The sequence below is a fragment of the Silurus aristotelis genome (assembly GCF_946808225.1).
Source record: "Silurus aristotelis genome assembly, chromosome: 12".
NCBI lineage: Eukaryota > Metazoa > Chordata > Actinopteri > Siluriformes > Siluridae > Silurus > Silurus aristotelis.
Window position 1 is genome coordinate 26,977,261 of NC_139585.1, and position 14,063 is coordinate 26,991,323.

The 14,063-nt window shown below is 37.1% G+C and overlaps 1 long non-coding RNA gene across 1 annotated transcript in view; it reads right to left on the reverse strand.

The window, feature by feature from the left end:
• Positions 1-4,193: 4,193 nt before the first annotated feature.
• Positions 4,194-14,063, reverse strand: part of LOC310734797 — a 74,944-nt gene continuing 65,074 nt past the window's right edge. Inside the window, exon 2 of the long non-coding RNA XR_014536139.1 lies at positions 4,194-5,157. This is a non-coding gene — a long non-coding RNA (uncharacterized lncRNA). The remainder of the gene's footprint in view (positions 5,158-14,063) is intronic.

Genomic DNA, 14,063 nt, shown 5'->3' on the forward strand with positions numbered 1-14,063 from the left:
TCCGGTCTGTATAGTGTGCATGCGAGTGTTTTGTGATGGATCACTTGTAGGCACAGGATATCTGTTCAGTGTTTAGGAGCTGGTACTCTGGCTTCTTCTCCAACTCATTTTTTACCTCATAGCAGTTCCACGTTGCACTAAATGGGCTGTGACCATCATTTTTGAGTATATATTTTATGTATACGTTGCGTGTGCAGCCTGAACACACAAAGTAAGTGTGAACATTAAGGTATTTGGTGTACTATGGGTGTGAGTGTGTGTGTGTGTGTGTGTGTGTGTGTGTGTGTGTGTGTGTGTGTGTGTGTGTGTGTGTGTGTGTGTGTGTGTGTGTGTGTGTGTGCGTGCAATGACACTCAGTACAGATTTATAAATGGCCCCTGCTTTAAAAACCCCAGCAATAACACGGATATGAGAAAACACGTCGCGCTTTCATAACTTTTTCCACCGCCTGAACTTTTTGTTTGTTCGACATTGTCGCTACAAGACGTGCACATGGCTTGTTTTTATTCGGAAAATTTCTCCACAGATTCTCTCACGTCAGGATGGCAGCCATGTCGCAACGAGTTGGAGTTTGTCCTCTGCTATAATTCTGAATAAGTGAAGGATGTGCCAATTGTATTAATCAGTTTAATTTGCAAGTCGGCAGGACAAATCCTTTAAAAACCAGAGCAATGTACCATTTCCAACAGTGTCTAAGTGGCAACAATCAGTCTATTGCCTCATAGGTACGATTTATATTTATAGAGATCTCGATGAAAGCAGGCATACGGATGAATCAGTCAAACCTCAGTGACTCATTTATTAAAATAAATTAATTACTCAATAAATAAGGTTTTAAACAAAAAAAAAAGTAAAACTGAATAAAATCCTAGGGTAAACAAGACAATGATATAAATCTATAGCACAGGCTTTTGCAGTGGGGTCTGCAAATCTCTGATGGTTCCTGAAGGGGAGGGGTTGTCTCAAATTTGATTTATGTATTCATTTATATTGAGTTTGAATAGTTATTAGTCATTTTTGAGCAGTCTGTTGAACTGAGTTTAATCCAAACTAAATTAAAAAACAAGTATTTAAATAATCTCAGTTTGGATCTAAGTGAATTAAAGTTCAGAAAGTTTTCAGAAAGTTTTTCTCAGGTGCCTTGGAGCATTTTTTGAATCATTCTTAACATTTGAGAACCAGTAAGTGCATTTCTCAAAACAATTTGTACAAACAGCACAACACAGTGGATTACCTGCAAAAACCTGTACTTTTCTAAGAAAATCCTTAATTCATCTCTCAAAAGGATTTGTGTTAATGAACATCTCATTGCATCTCAGAATAACACGTACTTTTGTCTTTGTTCAGGATTCACACCTTTACTGTACTGTACTAGTGTTCATTCGTTTCTTGGTTGTTTATCTATTTTCAGAAATTGTAGTTGTGTTTTGCTCTGTAACTACTTGAAGGTTTACAAGATTCACCTTTGACCTATTTTAAAGAACTAGTTGATTATTGGTTGATCTGATGACGCTCACTCTCCTTCATCAGTGACATTGCCTTCATCTGCACAATTAATCAATTCACATTTACACGTCACATTTGCAAAAAAAAAGTTACATTGAAATTTTAGATGAAAGATGATGACATTTTACCATTTTATATTCAATGACTTATACAATGAACTGATGCTGAGATGTTTTGGGGGTTACGACTATTCAGGTAAAACCTGTTTAATATATTTTGATCAACATTACATAAACAACTGATAATGCAGGAAAGAGCAGACACCTGTACACAGTTGACGACAGTTTTTCTCAGTTACTCTGGAGTGTTTCTCAGATCAGAAATGAAATTCTCAAAACTACTGGTACAACCTCTACATCATGTAGTCACTTGTGCTTATCATAATAACCTTTTATTGTTGCTTTGATCAAATTGTGAAAGCTTTTGTACATTTATTTAATGGATTGTGTACAAGTGTCTGCTGTTTCCTACATTATCAGTTGTTTATGTCGTGTTGATCAAAATACTGGTTTCACCTGAATAGTTTTTACCCCAAAACATCTCAGCATCAGTTTATTGCAAACGTCATTAAATGCAAAATAGTTAAACCATCATCCGTCAACTAAAATTTCTATTAAACTTTTTTTTGTAAATGTGATTAAAATCAATGAAATGTGCAGATGAATCTTGAATGTCACTAATGAAGGCGAGTAAACGTCAGTAATCAACTAGTTCTCTAAAACAGGTCAAAGGTGAATCTTGTGAACCTCCAGTTGGAGAGTAAATACAGACAGAGTAAAACACAGAATGATACATTCTAAAAATGGATAAACAACTAAGAAACAAACAAACACTTGTATAGTCCAGTAAAAGTGTGAATCCTGTCCGGTCTCTTGCAATCAACATAAATCAAATATGCAATCAAATAAATGAATTTGTGCTGCTGAAATTCATAGACGCCAAACAGAAGGTATTCAAAGTTTGTGCATTTTTAATCAGTGTAACCCAAACCAAGAAATACTGAAACTGTGCAGCGTCATACTGACATCACGACTAAACAGTTTGATGATCTTGTTCGTAAGCAAGGACAATGGGACTTTTCATTCTGATGGAAATGAGATGTTCATTGACAAAAATACTTTCTTTTGACAGATGAAGTAATTGTTTTGATAAAAGTTCAGGCTTTTGCAAGAACTCCAATGTATTGTGCTGTTTGTACAAATTGTTTTGAGAAACACACCGGTTTGCAAATATTAAGGATGATTTAAGAAATGCTCCACAGCAGCTGAGAAAAACTGTAAACGTATACCAGACTGCAAAGTCCCGAGATTCCATTGAGTCTAAGATGTACAATGTGCCCTACTATGCAGTGTGTGTGTGTCTCTTCTCTTAAGATCAGAGACCTATAATCCAGCATTTCCTGGTATGGCACCTCCAGCTCAAACAAAATGGATGTCTTTGTATTCATTTGTCATTAATCCAGTCATAATATTGGGATATTTTTTTTATATATAAAAATTAACAAGTAAAAATAGCATATTAATTTCTCTTAGCTCTAGAATTTTCCTTTTTTTGTGACTTTTGTGATTAAAGAGATTGCAGACCTTCTTACATCTTCCCTTCTCTCTCACTAATTAATTTGGTCGGACATTAATTACAAACGGATTTAGGAGAAAACACATAGTCAGCCATGGCTTAGTTCTGCAGGGACAGCGAGCGGGGCATTTGTTTACTTGCATTGAATAAAAAGCACTGAGCGTTCAGACTGAGAAAATCTCATCCGGCTTTTATTTCCTCTCCCTCGCTTTCACACGTCCTGGCTCATTTCATTTCATTAACTTCTTTCTTTGATGAGGTTCTGAGAGCCTGCACAGACACTACATCTGGGCTACAATGCACCATGGAAAGAGACAAATGAGGGACATGCAAATGAGAAGGGATGAGTTTGATTATTAGAGCTGAACTGTTCCTAATTATGCTGGAAGAAAGACCAGCCTGAGCTGCGTGGTGCGAGTCAAATACAGACTTTTAGAATACAATGTTTTCTTCCGGTGTTGATGTGCATCATATTAGAATTGATCAAAAACACAGCAAGAGGGCTAGAAAGCATGACGAAGCCATGGCCAGGATTCTCTTCATATTTCCTTTTCTATCTTACTTATACACACAGAAAGAGTGCTAGCGAAAGGCTGGTCATGACATCATAATACTCATTACATTACATTAAGGGCCTTGCTCAGTGTGTCTGGGATTTGAACTTGCAACCTTCAGAGTTGTAATCCAATGCTTTAACCACTAAGCTAGCATCTCCACAAGCAAGCACCTCATACTCCTCACATCTACTAGGTTTTTAGAATGTGTTTGTGTGTCCTAATGAAATTATGTCACTATTTGAGGGTCAAAAATTAAGTATGCTATAGAGAGCAGTGGAGATGAAAAATGTTGCTCAACTACAGTACAACTCATATCAACTTCCCCAAACACTTGAAGCTCACTGAAACACACCTACTAAAAAATATACTGGGTTTTTAGGATTGGAGATGGGGTGAGTATGAATCCAAAGAAAAAGATTTAACAGAAGACTATAAGAAATTCATTTGTCTGTTATTTCTCTTCCGCAACAGTCTGTCTGGATAACCTACAGACTGCCACGCATGAGGTTTCACACATGTATAACCCCAATTCTAAATAAAAACAGAATGCAATGCTTTGTAAATCTCATAAACCTATATTTTATTCACAATAGAACATATAAAACATCCCAACCAGGATCTAAAAAACATATTTTAGTCTCTTATATGAATGAATAATTGTGTGAAGTGAGGTGTGAAACTGCACAAAAAGCTGCACCTGATCTATGTTCTGAGCTGTGAGGTACAGGTTTGACGATACATAAACCCATCAACAAGATCATGACTTTAGTGCAATTACTGTCGCAATCACATGATACATTTTATTGAAAAAGTTCTGAACCCAGACGTTCATGTGCACAAACCAGGGATTACAAAGGCTTTCAAAAACTTAAGGATAAAAGAATAGACCAAGATTCCTCAACAGGAGTCTCCCAGCAACCACAGTAAGAGCTTTACTTCTCCCTCCGTCTCCAGAGAAGGCCTCACTGCCAGGGTATATTTATTACTAATATATATTTTAGCTCCTGAAGGGGCACAATATAGTAATATTTGTCCTACAGTTCATCCGATAACATGACATCATCAGTACATGGAAGTATATTATGGAGCTCCTGCACCCGTATAGCCATCTGGACCTTTGTAGTCAAGCACCACATGTTTGAGAAGACATGACTGCCCAGATCAAGGCAAATAAACAGAAGCCAGATGGAGAGAAGGTGTGGAGAGAGAGTGTGGGTGTGTGAGAGAGACAGAGTGAGAGTGTGCCGCTTATCCCACCGTCACCATTACGAAGACGCAACAGTGCGACATTCCAAACCTCTGCCATCAATGTTATGTGTTTAACCAGTCTGAAAGGTGGTGACAGGAAACACTCTCTAGACAGCTTCATCTTTCCAGCGAATAAAACTGTCCAGTGCATTTGTGTGTGTCCAGTAAAATGTCGTTCATGACAGAAAGAATCTCATCGGAGGTGATGCCCATGTGACCAAGGTAAATGCAATCAGAGATGTTTTTCTGTACATCAATCCAATTTATTCTCCTGTAAAAAGAAAAGAAAAGAGGATAAGTACAACTTATACACATATAAAATTCAGTTTTATCCCAAACATTAACATTTAATGTGATCTAGTGGTGAAATCGTGATAAAGTACAAATTCAATCAAATCTCAAAACTCAAATCTATTACATGCATTAGGGATGTGGATCTGATGCGATTCGCATCTTGAAGCATAGCCAACGATATGATACATTAAACATACATATGAAGCAGCTACCGATGCGATTCGATATGATTTTCATTTTATTCAACACAATGTATTTTGATACAATACAATGGAAAAAATATGATGCTCTGCAATTTAATATTGTACAGATAGTTCACTTTTATTTCTTTGGTTCAGACTGACAGCAAATCATCAGTTCTCTTCTAATGCATGGTCCTTTCACTAACAGGCCTTTGCAGTGCAAAAACTGTTATGCAGATGCACCGATGTGCACCACATGCTCTACAGTATAAACGACACTCTTGCTCTGGCTGAGGCTGCATAGCATCAGGTTCCACTTTTATCATGCTAAGTGCAACCTTTACCGGTGTATTGAGTTCAGTTTACAAGTATGATAAAGAAGAAGATACAGTCGTCCTTCTGCCATTACTATACTGCAATCTTCACTCTCACAGTTCTCATCTTCTCTCTCTTGCTCTTTTACTTTATACGTTTTGCTCGTTTTTTCCCCACAGTGGGTGCAAACTTGCTAAGCCATCCAACATATGACATCATGGCTAGTCGGCCTTATTTTCGACGTTGCCCAGGCGACGCCTCTATCAGCAACGAGACAGCAGCGACGCTAAAGATGAAAGAATGGATTAGCATGTCTGTGCAAGGAAACAAGAGTCGGCTTTCCTTCTTTCGCTGGCTCCTGCGCTCATTTTTTTCTGCTAAAACCTTTTTGCACTCCACCTCATTCCCACTTTTTTGGCATTTTTTCAAACGTCTTATCCATTTCCCAGTTTTTAATCGTGCCATGTTTCTGTCCTTATGCTGCTTCACTAAAGTCCTGTAAATACATCCATTCATCACTTTACACAAAGTCACAGAGTTCAGGGCTTCAGGAGATCTTCTCAGTTTAGTTCTGACCCAAATTTTACATAACAATTTTTTTTTTTATCCCATTTTCTCCCAGAGCCAGCTCTCCCCTGTCACATGACAGCTATGCTGAAGGCTAACACATGGTTCCTTCAATGACACCTGAAACCACCACATCTTTGCTCATGGCTGCACATGCTGTGTCCCCGAGCAGCTGAACACACTCTTAGCAAAGCGCTAACTGCCGCTCTGGAGCCATGTGTTGTTTAAAAGGAGCATGCACACATAAAGATCAGTTTATGTTATACACCCACCTAATATACAAGCAATGCTGTACAGTTCCATATGGACAATGTGGACAATTTCTGACTGACAGATTTTCAATCACTTCTAGTTCACAGTCCACAATACAATATAATAAAGATATATATGGAGCAGCTACCGATGCCATGCAATACAATTCCCCTCTATTATGATGCACTGAGATATGATTTTGAATCGATTCAACACAAAGCAATTAAATGCAATGGGAAAAATATGATGTTATGCGATTTAATATGGTACAGGTAGTTCGCTTTTATTTATTTGGTTCAGACAGACAGCAAATCATCAATTTACTTAATTGCCTTCTGACTCCTAACGCATGGCCCTTTCACAACAGGCCTTAGTCTACCTCTGCCATGTTAATCTGTATTCTATGTGAGTTTCAGGACACGCCTCGGTCTCCTTAGTGACGTCATATTCACCTACTGTAGCAACAGAGGTGGTGAGTAACAAAGTACAAACACTTTGTTACTGTATTTAAGTAGATTTGTCTGGATTTAGTACTTAACTTTTTTTATTTAAAAACTTTTGACTTTTACTCTACATTTTTAAACAAATTTCTGTACTTTCTACTTCTCACATTTTAAAACAGGCCTGTTACTTTAGTTTTAATCTATTTAATGAAATGTAATCTTTTCTTCTCATTGCGCCATTTTCAGCCCATCAGCCGATTTCCTGTCATTGCGCTGCTTTTTCAATCTACCACTGTTGTATCATTTCCTCGCTCTCACAAACCACAGTTGTAAACTAGTTTTCTGTTTGACAATTAAAAAAAAATCTAAATATTTTTATATTCATACTGTATATAATTTTAAATAAATAAATATAAAAGAGGCGAAATTAAAACCTTCAATGCAACACACGTTTATTCACGACGTCCTTTCTATACTCAGATATAAAAATAAAACTTCACCGATAAATAATTTATAATCAGTAAACATTTGTTTTACAGATGCCCCAAGTCTCAAATCAACACAAAAAATCCGCCATGATGCACAAATCCGGCAATCTGGGGTCGATTGTGGCGTTTTTTCCTCATAACGCTGAAACAAACTTAAATTACTGACTTTTTTGATAAAAAAAAAAGCAATACATCATTAGAATCTGTAAACTATCTTTTATTTGTACACACATAATAACAACAAAACGCTGTGCTTTTGTCAAATAAAGCAATCAGGGGGTGCTTTCTTACGTCTCTGTCATTTCTCTTCACAATATATTAAATATATGTATATAAAGCTATGGTATCACCTCATTAACCGTCCATGTGAAAACATAGAAAGGTTCCGTTTGGTGTCCTGATTATTTACGTAATTTAAAACAACACCATAATTACTTTAAAACATTTACAAGAATATTCAGTCTTCATGCTCTATGTTGAGTTTGGTTTCACTAATAATAAACATACATTTGCTTCAAGCATCAATATTTGTCTGTGCTCATGTTGATTAGAGTATTAAAACATTGAAAAGGATTAATTTAAGGCACATTTAAAACAGACCAAAATTGTGCAGGTACGTTGCGATTAATCATGAGTAAATTTGTTCTAAATTGCTGTCCATGATGAAATCGCAGATGTGGTAACACACGTGGTCAATTAACACCAGTTAGCACCATTAGTCTCAAATCTGTTTCATACCACCTTGTATTAGAAGATACTGATGAAAATAAGGAATTTAAAGCAAGATGATATGGAACATAATTAGACTCATATGCACCTTGTTGTTCACCTACTGATACATGTAATAGAGCGTTAATGCATCTTTGAATAATAGCTTAATCAAGAAGAATATAAACTAGAGGTGAAAATGTCGCATCCCACATGTTATTCTCACTAAGCCCTAACAAGCAGCTGAAACCTTTTTTGCTATTAGCTTTAGTGAAAGATTCTGAATGATTATGGAACAGTCCGTCCATCTCTCTTGGAAAACCGCACCACCAAAACACATCCCTTAAGTTATTTTAAGTTCTAATCTTGTCTTGGAGAGGAAGAGTAACTATGTTGGTATTTGGGGAAAGGTGAGCATCTGTGTTTAATCTCACCTGACAAACTGTCACCATTTTCTAAGCACACATGGTGAAATTCTCCAACCAAAAAAGTGGTAAATAAACAGGAAATACCTATGTGTTTTGGGCATTTATTATTGTGATTTCTACAAAAAAAAAATTCCAGATAAACGTCTTAAAGTAGCAGACATGGATGATATGGAAGAAATGATATAATGTGCATGCTGACTGCCAGTGGTGTGATGTACTATACTTCCATCCTGAAGTTTTATTCATTTCCAATAATGGCAAATCCTGAAGTGTGTATTATTCCTCACATCTTCCCCATGATGAAATTGTTTTATTTATGGCAAAGAATAAAATGTCTTGTCATATAAATATAAATCCATTTATAGTTTAATTGATTGTGGTGAAATGTCAGAAAACAGTCTAGTTTTTAATATTTGTAATATATTTTTAATAGCAGGTGATTTTTGATTCCGAAGGTCATGAGTTCAAATCCCAGTCACACGAAGCAGCGACTCCTGGGCCTCCACATCAAATCCAAGGTATGTGTATGGGCTGGTATGTTCTTTACCCAATTTTCTCCTCAGTCCTCACTTTAAAGCTTGAGATATGACCAATAGAACAGTTTGAAAGAAATGCAGTCTTTTTTTAAGGTTTAAATAGTAAATATATATATATATATATATATATATATATATATATATATATATATATATATATATATATATATATATATATATATATATTATTATTTTTTTTTTTTTTTATGTACACACACACACACACATGCACACGAAACGTCTTTAGAAATGCTAGAAATCTGTATGCCGTCTTGCAGCTTCAAAGCAAATAAGACGTTTATATCAGCAGGCTTGTTCTAATTCAGAACATTTACATTTCATTGCCTTTCCTTAACCCCAGTGCTGCTCAGCTGTATGAATGAGATAAATGTAAGTCACTCTGGATAAGGTCATCTTCCGAACGTCGTAAATGTAATAAAATGGAAATGTACTGCATTAAAACAAGTCTGCTAATATAAACTTCTGTTTGCCTTGAAGCTGCAAGACTGTATACAGACATGCAGCATTTCTAATACATACATTTTTATTAAGTTTTTTTGGCTGAGGACTGAGGAGGAAATGAGGAAAATGATGTTAAAATTTAACAAGATTTTTTTTCTAGGTAACTAATGTGTACTTCCCCTGCATGCCATTGCCTGGTGACGTACACACACGAAGCACGCCTACTGCAAATGATAAGCAGATATAATGAACACAAATGCTTATTATAGGTTTTATATTTAGATAAGTGGAGAGTGCTAACCTCTGTACTCACTTTTAAGCCACAACGTGACCATTAGTTTCTATGCATGCATAGAAAAACAAACTTATAGGCAGTAAACATAAACATTCTAACCGAATAACATTTACATTTACATTTGCGGCGTTTAGCAGACGCCCTTATCCAGAGCGACGTACAAAAGTGCTTTGAGTTTCTAGCAACGAATAAATCTACACTGGTACACAAGATTACAAACTTAATATAAATATAACTCTTGAATTCTACAAAGCAAACTTGGAAAGTGCTTATTTAAGTGTTTAGGGAAGAGGAAGGTTTTTAATCATCGCTTGAAGATAGTCAGGGACTCTGCTCTACGGACATCTAGGGGAAGTTCATTCCACCACCTCAGTGCCAGAACAGAGAAGAGCCTTGAATATATTTACCTCTCATTCTGAGAGAAGGTGGTACGAGTCGAGCAGTGCTGGAGGATCTCAGACAGCGTGGTGCAGTGCGAGATGTGATTAGGTCTCTAAGGTAAGATGGCCCTGGTCCATTATTGGCCTTGTAGGCAAGCATCAGTGTTTTGAATCTGATACGTGCAGCTACTGGAAGCCAGTAAAGGGAGCGCAGCAGTGGGCTGGTGTGGGAGAACTTGTGCTGATTGAACACAAGTCATGCAGCTGCGTTTTGGATCATTTGCAGTGGACGAATACCGTTCAGGGGAAGACCTGCCAGCAGAGAGTTGCAGTAGTCGAGTCTTGGAATTACAAGAGACTGAACAAGCACCTGAGCAGCCTGTGTGGACAGAAATTGTCAAATCCTTCGGATGTTGTAGAGAAGAAATCGACAGGAACGAGCCACATTAGCGACATGTGAGAAAAAGGAGAGTTCATTGTCCATAGTTACCCTAAGTTTACGAGCAGTGGCTGAAGGGGAGAGCAGAAAGTCATGAAGAGTTTTTTAGAGATCTTGACCTGGAGGTGAATCACCTGGGATGATCAGTATTTCTGTTTTGCTGGGGTTAAGTTTTAGTTAATGAGCACTCATTCATGAAGATATGTCTGTCAAGCATGCCGTCTTTACCTCTGTAAAACTGCTTTGGGAAAATTTGGGTCCATTGCTAAAAGCACTACTGTATACAAAAAAATATACCCAATGACTGTAATATTAAACTGGATATATTTTATATGTAGCAAGTTCAGCTTTGTAAATAAAATGTTTTGAACACCATAAGCCACTAGTATTTACCTGGAAATATTGGCTACTAATATTTATCTAAATATTTCTATTTTCTATTGGATTATAATTAACATACAGCAAGCAAAGTTCCTGGTGCTTTACAGTGGTTATGCCATGCAAAATAATATCACCACCTGAAGCACCAACAAATGAAAAACTGATTTAGAATAATAAAATGTGTGAGTAATGCATGTGCCAACATTTTATACTTTTTGTGTGCTTTGTGTTATGTGAAATATTTTGCAGAAAATCTTCTACAGAATCTTCTACGGAAATTCTTGTCACGAAAGCAATTTGCTGATAAACTAAATCTACCATGAAGCAATTTTATTTAAGCAAGCACTTACTTTGCTTATTCTAGGTTTTATATTTAGATGGTGGTGGAGAGCACTAACCCAAGGTACACGCTAGTAAGCCACAACGTGACCATTCGTTTTTATGCATGACACAGAGCCGTGATTTCAACAACAGCGCTGCAAGCAACACTTAAAATAAAATATATTTTCACATCTACACAAATCAGTCATGTCCTAGTGACAACTCCAACTGGTTTAAATCAGAACAATAGCAATGGCAGGTGTGATTCGACACTGATTCAGTTTCCCATGTATATACAGCCATTAGTTAAGTTTCATGCCATAAAACATCAACATTTTGAAAGGAAGAAGGAAAGAAGAGGTGGAAGAGGTTTGTGCATGTATGTGTATGCACGTGCCTGAAATGCAGAAAATCTAAAGAATATAGGCTGCGTGTGCAACTTTAACTTTATCACATTATTATTAGCGTCCTTGCACAAAGGATGAACTACACAAAGAGGATCCCAGAATACACTTATCCGTCAATTTACACATTGGCAGGGTCAACAGAATTGAGCCTTCTGAATGAACACTGTCGGCATGCTGTAGCTCACAATGCATGCTGATTGAAGCTGTTGCTTTTTTCAAACAGATTGGAGTTGCAACTCCAAGGAACCCAAGCAGGTGTACAGTAATGTTGGCATTTTGACATCTTTTTACTGGATGGTCAGAGAGCGCACTAGTCAGAGCTCAACCTCCATCTGTAGCAAACTGCACTAGCTTAAATATATTTGTGTGGATTTAGTAGCTGTTTTTTCATTCCATGACTGCTGACTACAGATACAATTACAAGGACATTTGCAAGACAGACCTTTCAAGAAAAGCAGGACATTCTGAGGAAAGGTTGGATAGAACAGTTTAAATCAGATGTTTTGCTTTTTTATGAACCATTTATAAATGTTGTATTTTTTTCCTGTAGAATTTGCACAAAAACACACAATTTGCCTCCATTTCAAATCCCCAGGAAAACCCAGGATAATTTTATAAATGGCTAATATCAATGCTTCTGCTAGAGATGATGTATGCAGTTGATGTGGCTACAGTGAAAGAAGACGTGTTGAATTGTGTTTATTGGGTTTCTTGCTTTAGTGATTACATTCATTCCCAATGTATGAGATTCCTGTCTGTGATGCAGCGCTCTGTTCTACTGCTTTCGCTATAATATTGATGGTTTCTGTAGCAGTGGCATCATAATGATGGTATTAAGAGTTGGATTGATTCAGATAGGACACCACTGAAAGCTTAAGGGTGAAATGTACGACCCGAAACTTACTTCACCTAACAACTTAAAACCAAAGCTTTAATACTCCTCTTAATATTTAATATCATATTTGTACTAAATTTATTCAGCATTGAGGAAATACATGCTCTGATGCTAAAATGTGAGGAAATTTTGGATATCAAAGCGTGTTGCAATGCAGTGTTGATAAAATAAGACGTGATGATTCTTAAACATGACAGTGTACTAATAGTCATAGTCCTTAACAAAGTGTTGTGTGATTCTACAAGAACTTGCAAAATAGATAAAGGTAAAGTGTGCTGTGAATTTTAATTAGAATTTAATTCGAATTTTCATGATAGTGCACTTTAACTTGGTTTATAATGCAAACAAAGTTATTTTACTAGAGATTTGGAACATGATTGAATAAATGCACGAATTCCAGCTTTAAAACTTCAGAGCTATGCAAGTGTCCATGGGAGAAGTGGACAGCAAGAGTGATTCTCTGCTCATGTTCAGCGGAGGAGAGAAGGATGGAGGAAGCAGTAGGGGAGGAACGAGTGTCTCCCAGGGAGTCTTACACAATTAGTAACCATTCCACACATCTGGAAACGGGACGCAAGGGGATTATCTCCATTGGTGCAAGCCAACCACATGCATTTCACACACACACACACACACACACACACACACACACACACACACACACACACACACTAACTACAACATGCCCAAATACATATAAGCAGTGCAGCCATAACTTTACATAACTTTAAAATATGGATGTTTAGGTCCACAGTGATTTAAATTAATCGACATAGTGGGGTCATTAAATGTGGCATTTTTACTAAGCCTTGATGCAAAAGTCTGAATTCACAAGAAATACAAAGCAATTCATCTAAAATAGCATCATGTTTTATAAGAACTGGAAAGTCAGGATAGCGAGGTGGAAGTCACTGGAGAAACCAAGGCAAACTTATAAAACAAACCAAAAGAAGAAAGTTGGACTTCTGATGAAGTTGGACTTTTCAGCCAATTGGAGCGATGCAGCTGCACGGCTGAGCAAAATCACAGCTCCATCAACACTATTTACAGTGGAACAGAGCAGACTGAATATATGACAAAGTGTAAAAGGGAGTACTTGTATAAATCTTCCTGAAACAAATGTTGTGTTTCCATTAATGGAATCCATCTCATGACACAACTGTAACTTGCACCCAAGCTTTGGAGCCACGAGGCAGAATGTTGCGTGTGATTACGCAACCTGATCTCAGGATCTCACAGTCGTCTGCTTACTCACCCAAAAAAACAGAGGCTCTGATGACTGCAGACTGATGAAACTCTCCCTGCGGAACGCTTTGTGTGTGTGTGTGTGTGTGTGTGTGTGTGTGTGTGTGTGTGTGTGTGGGTGGGTGGGTGGGTGGGTGGG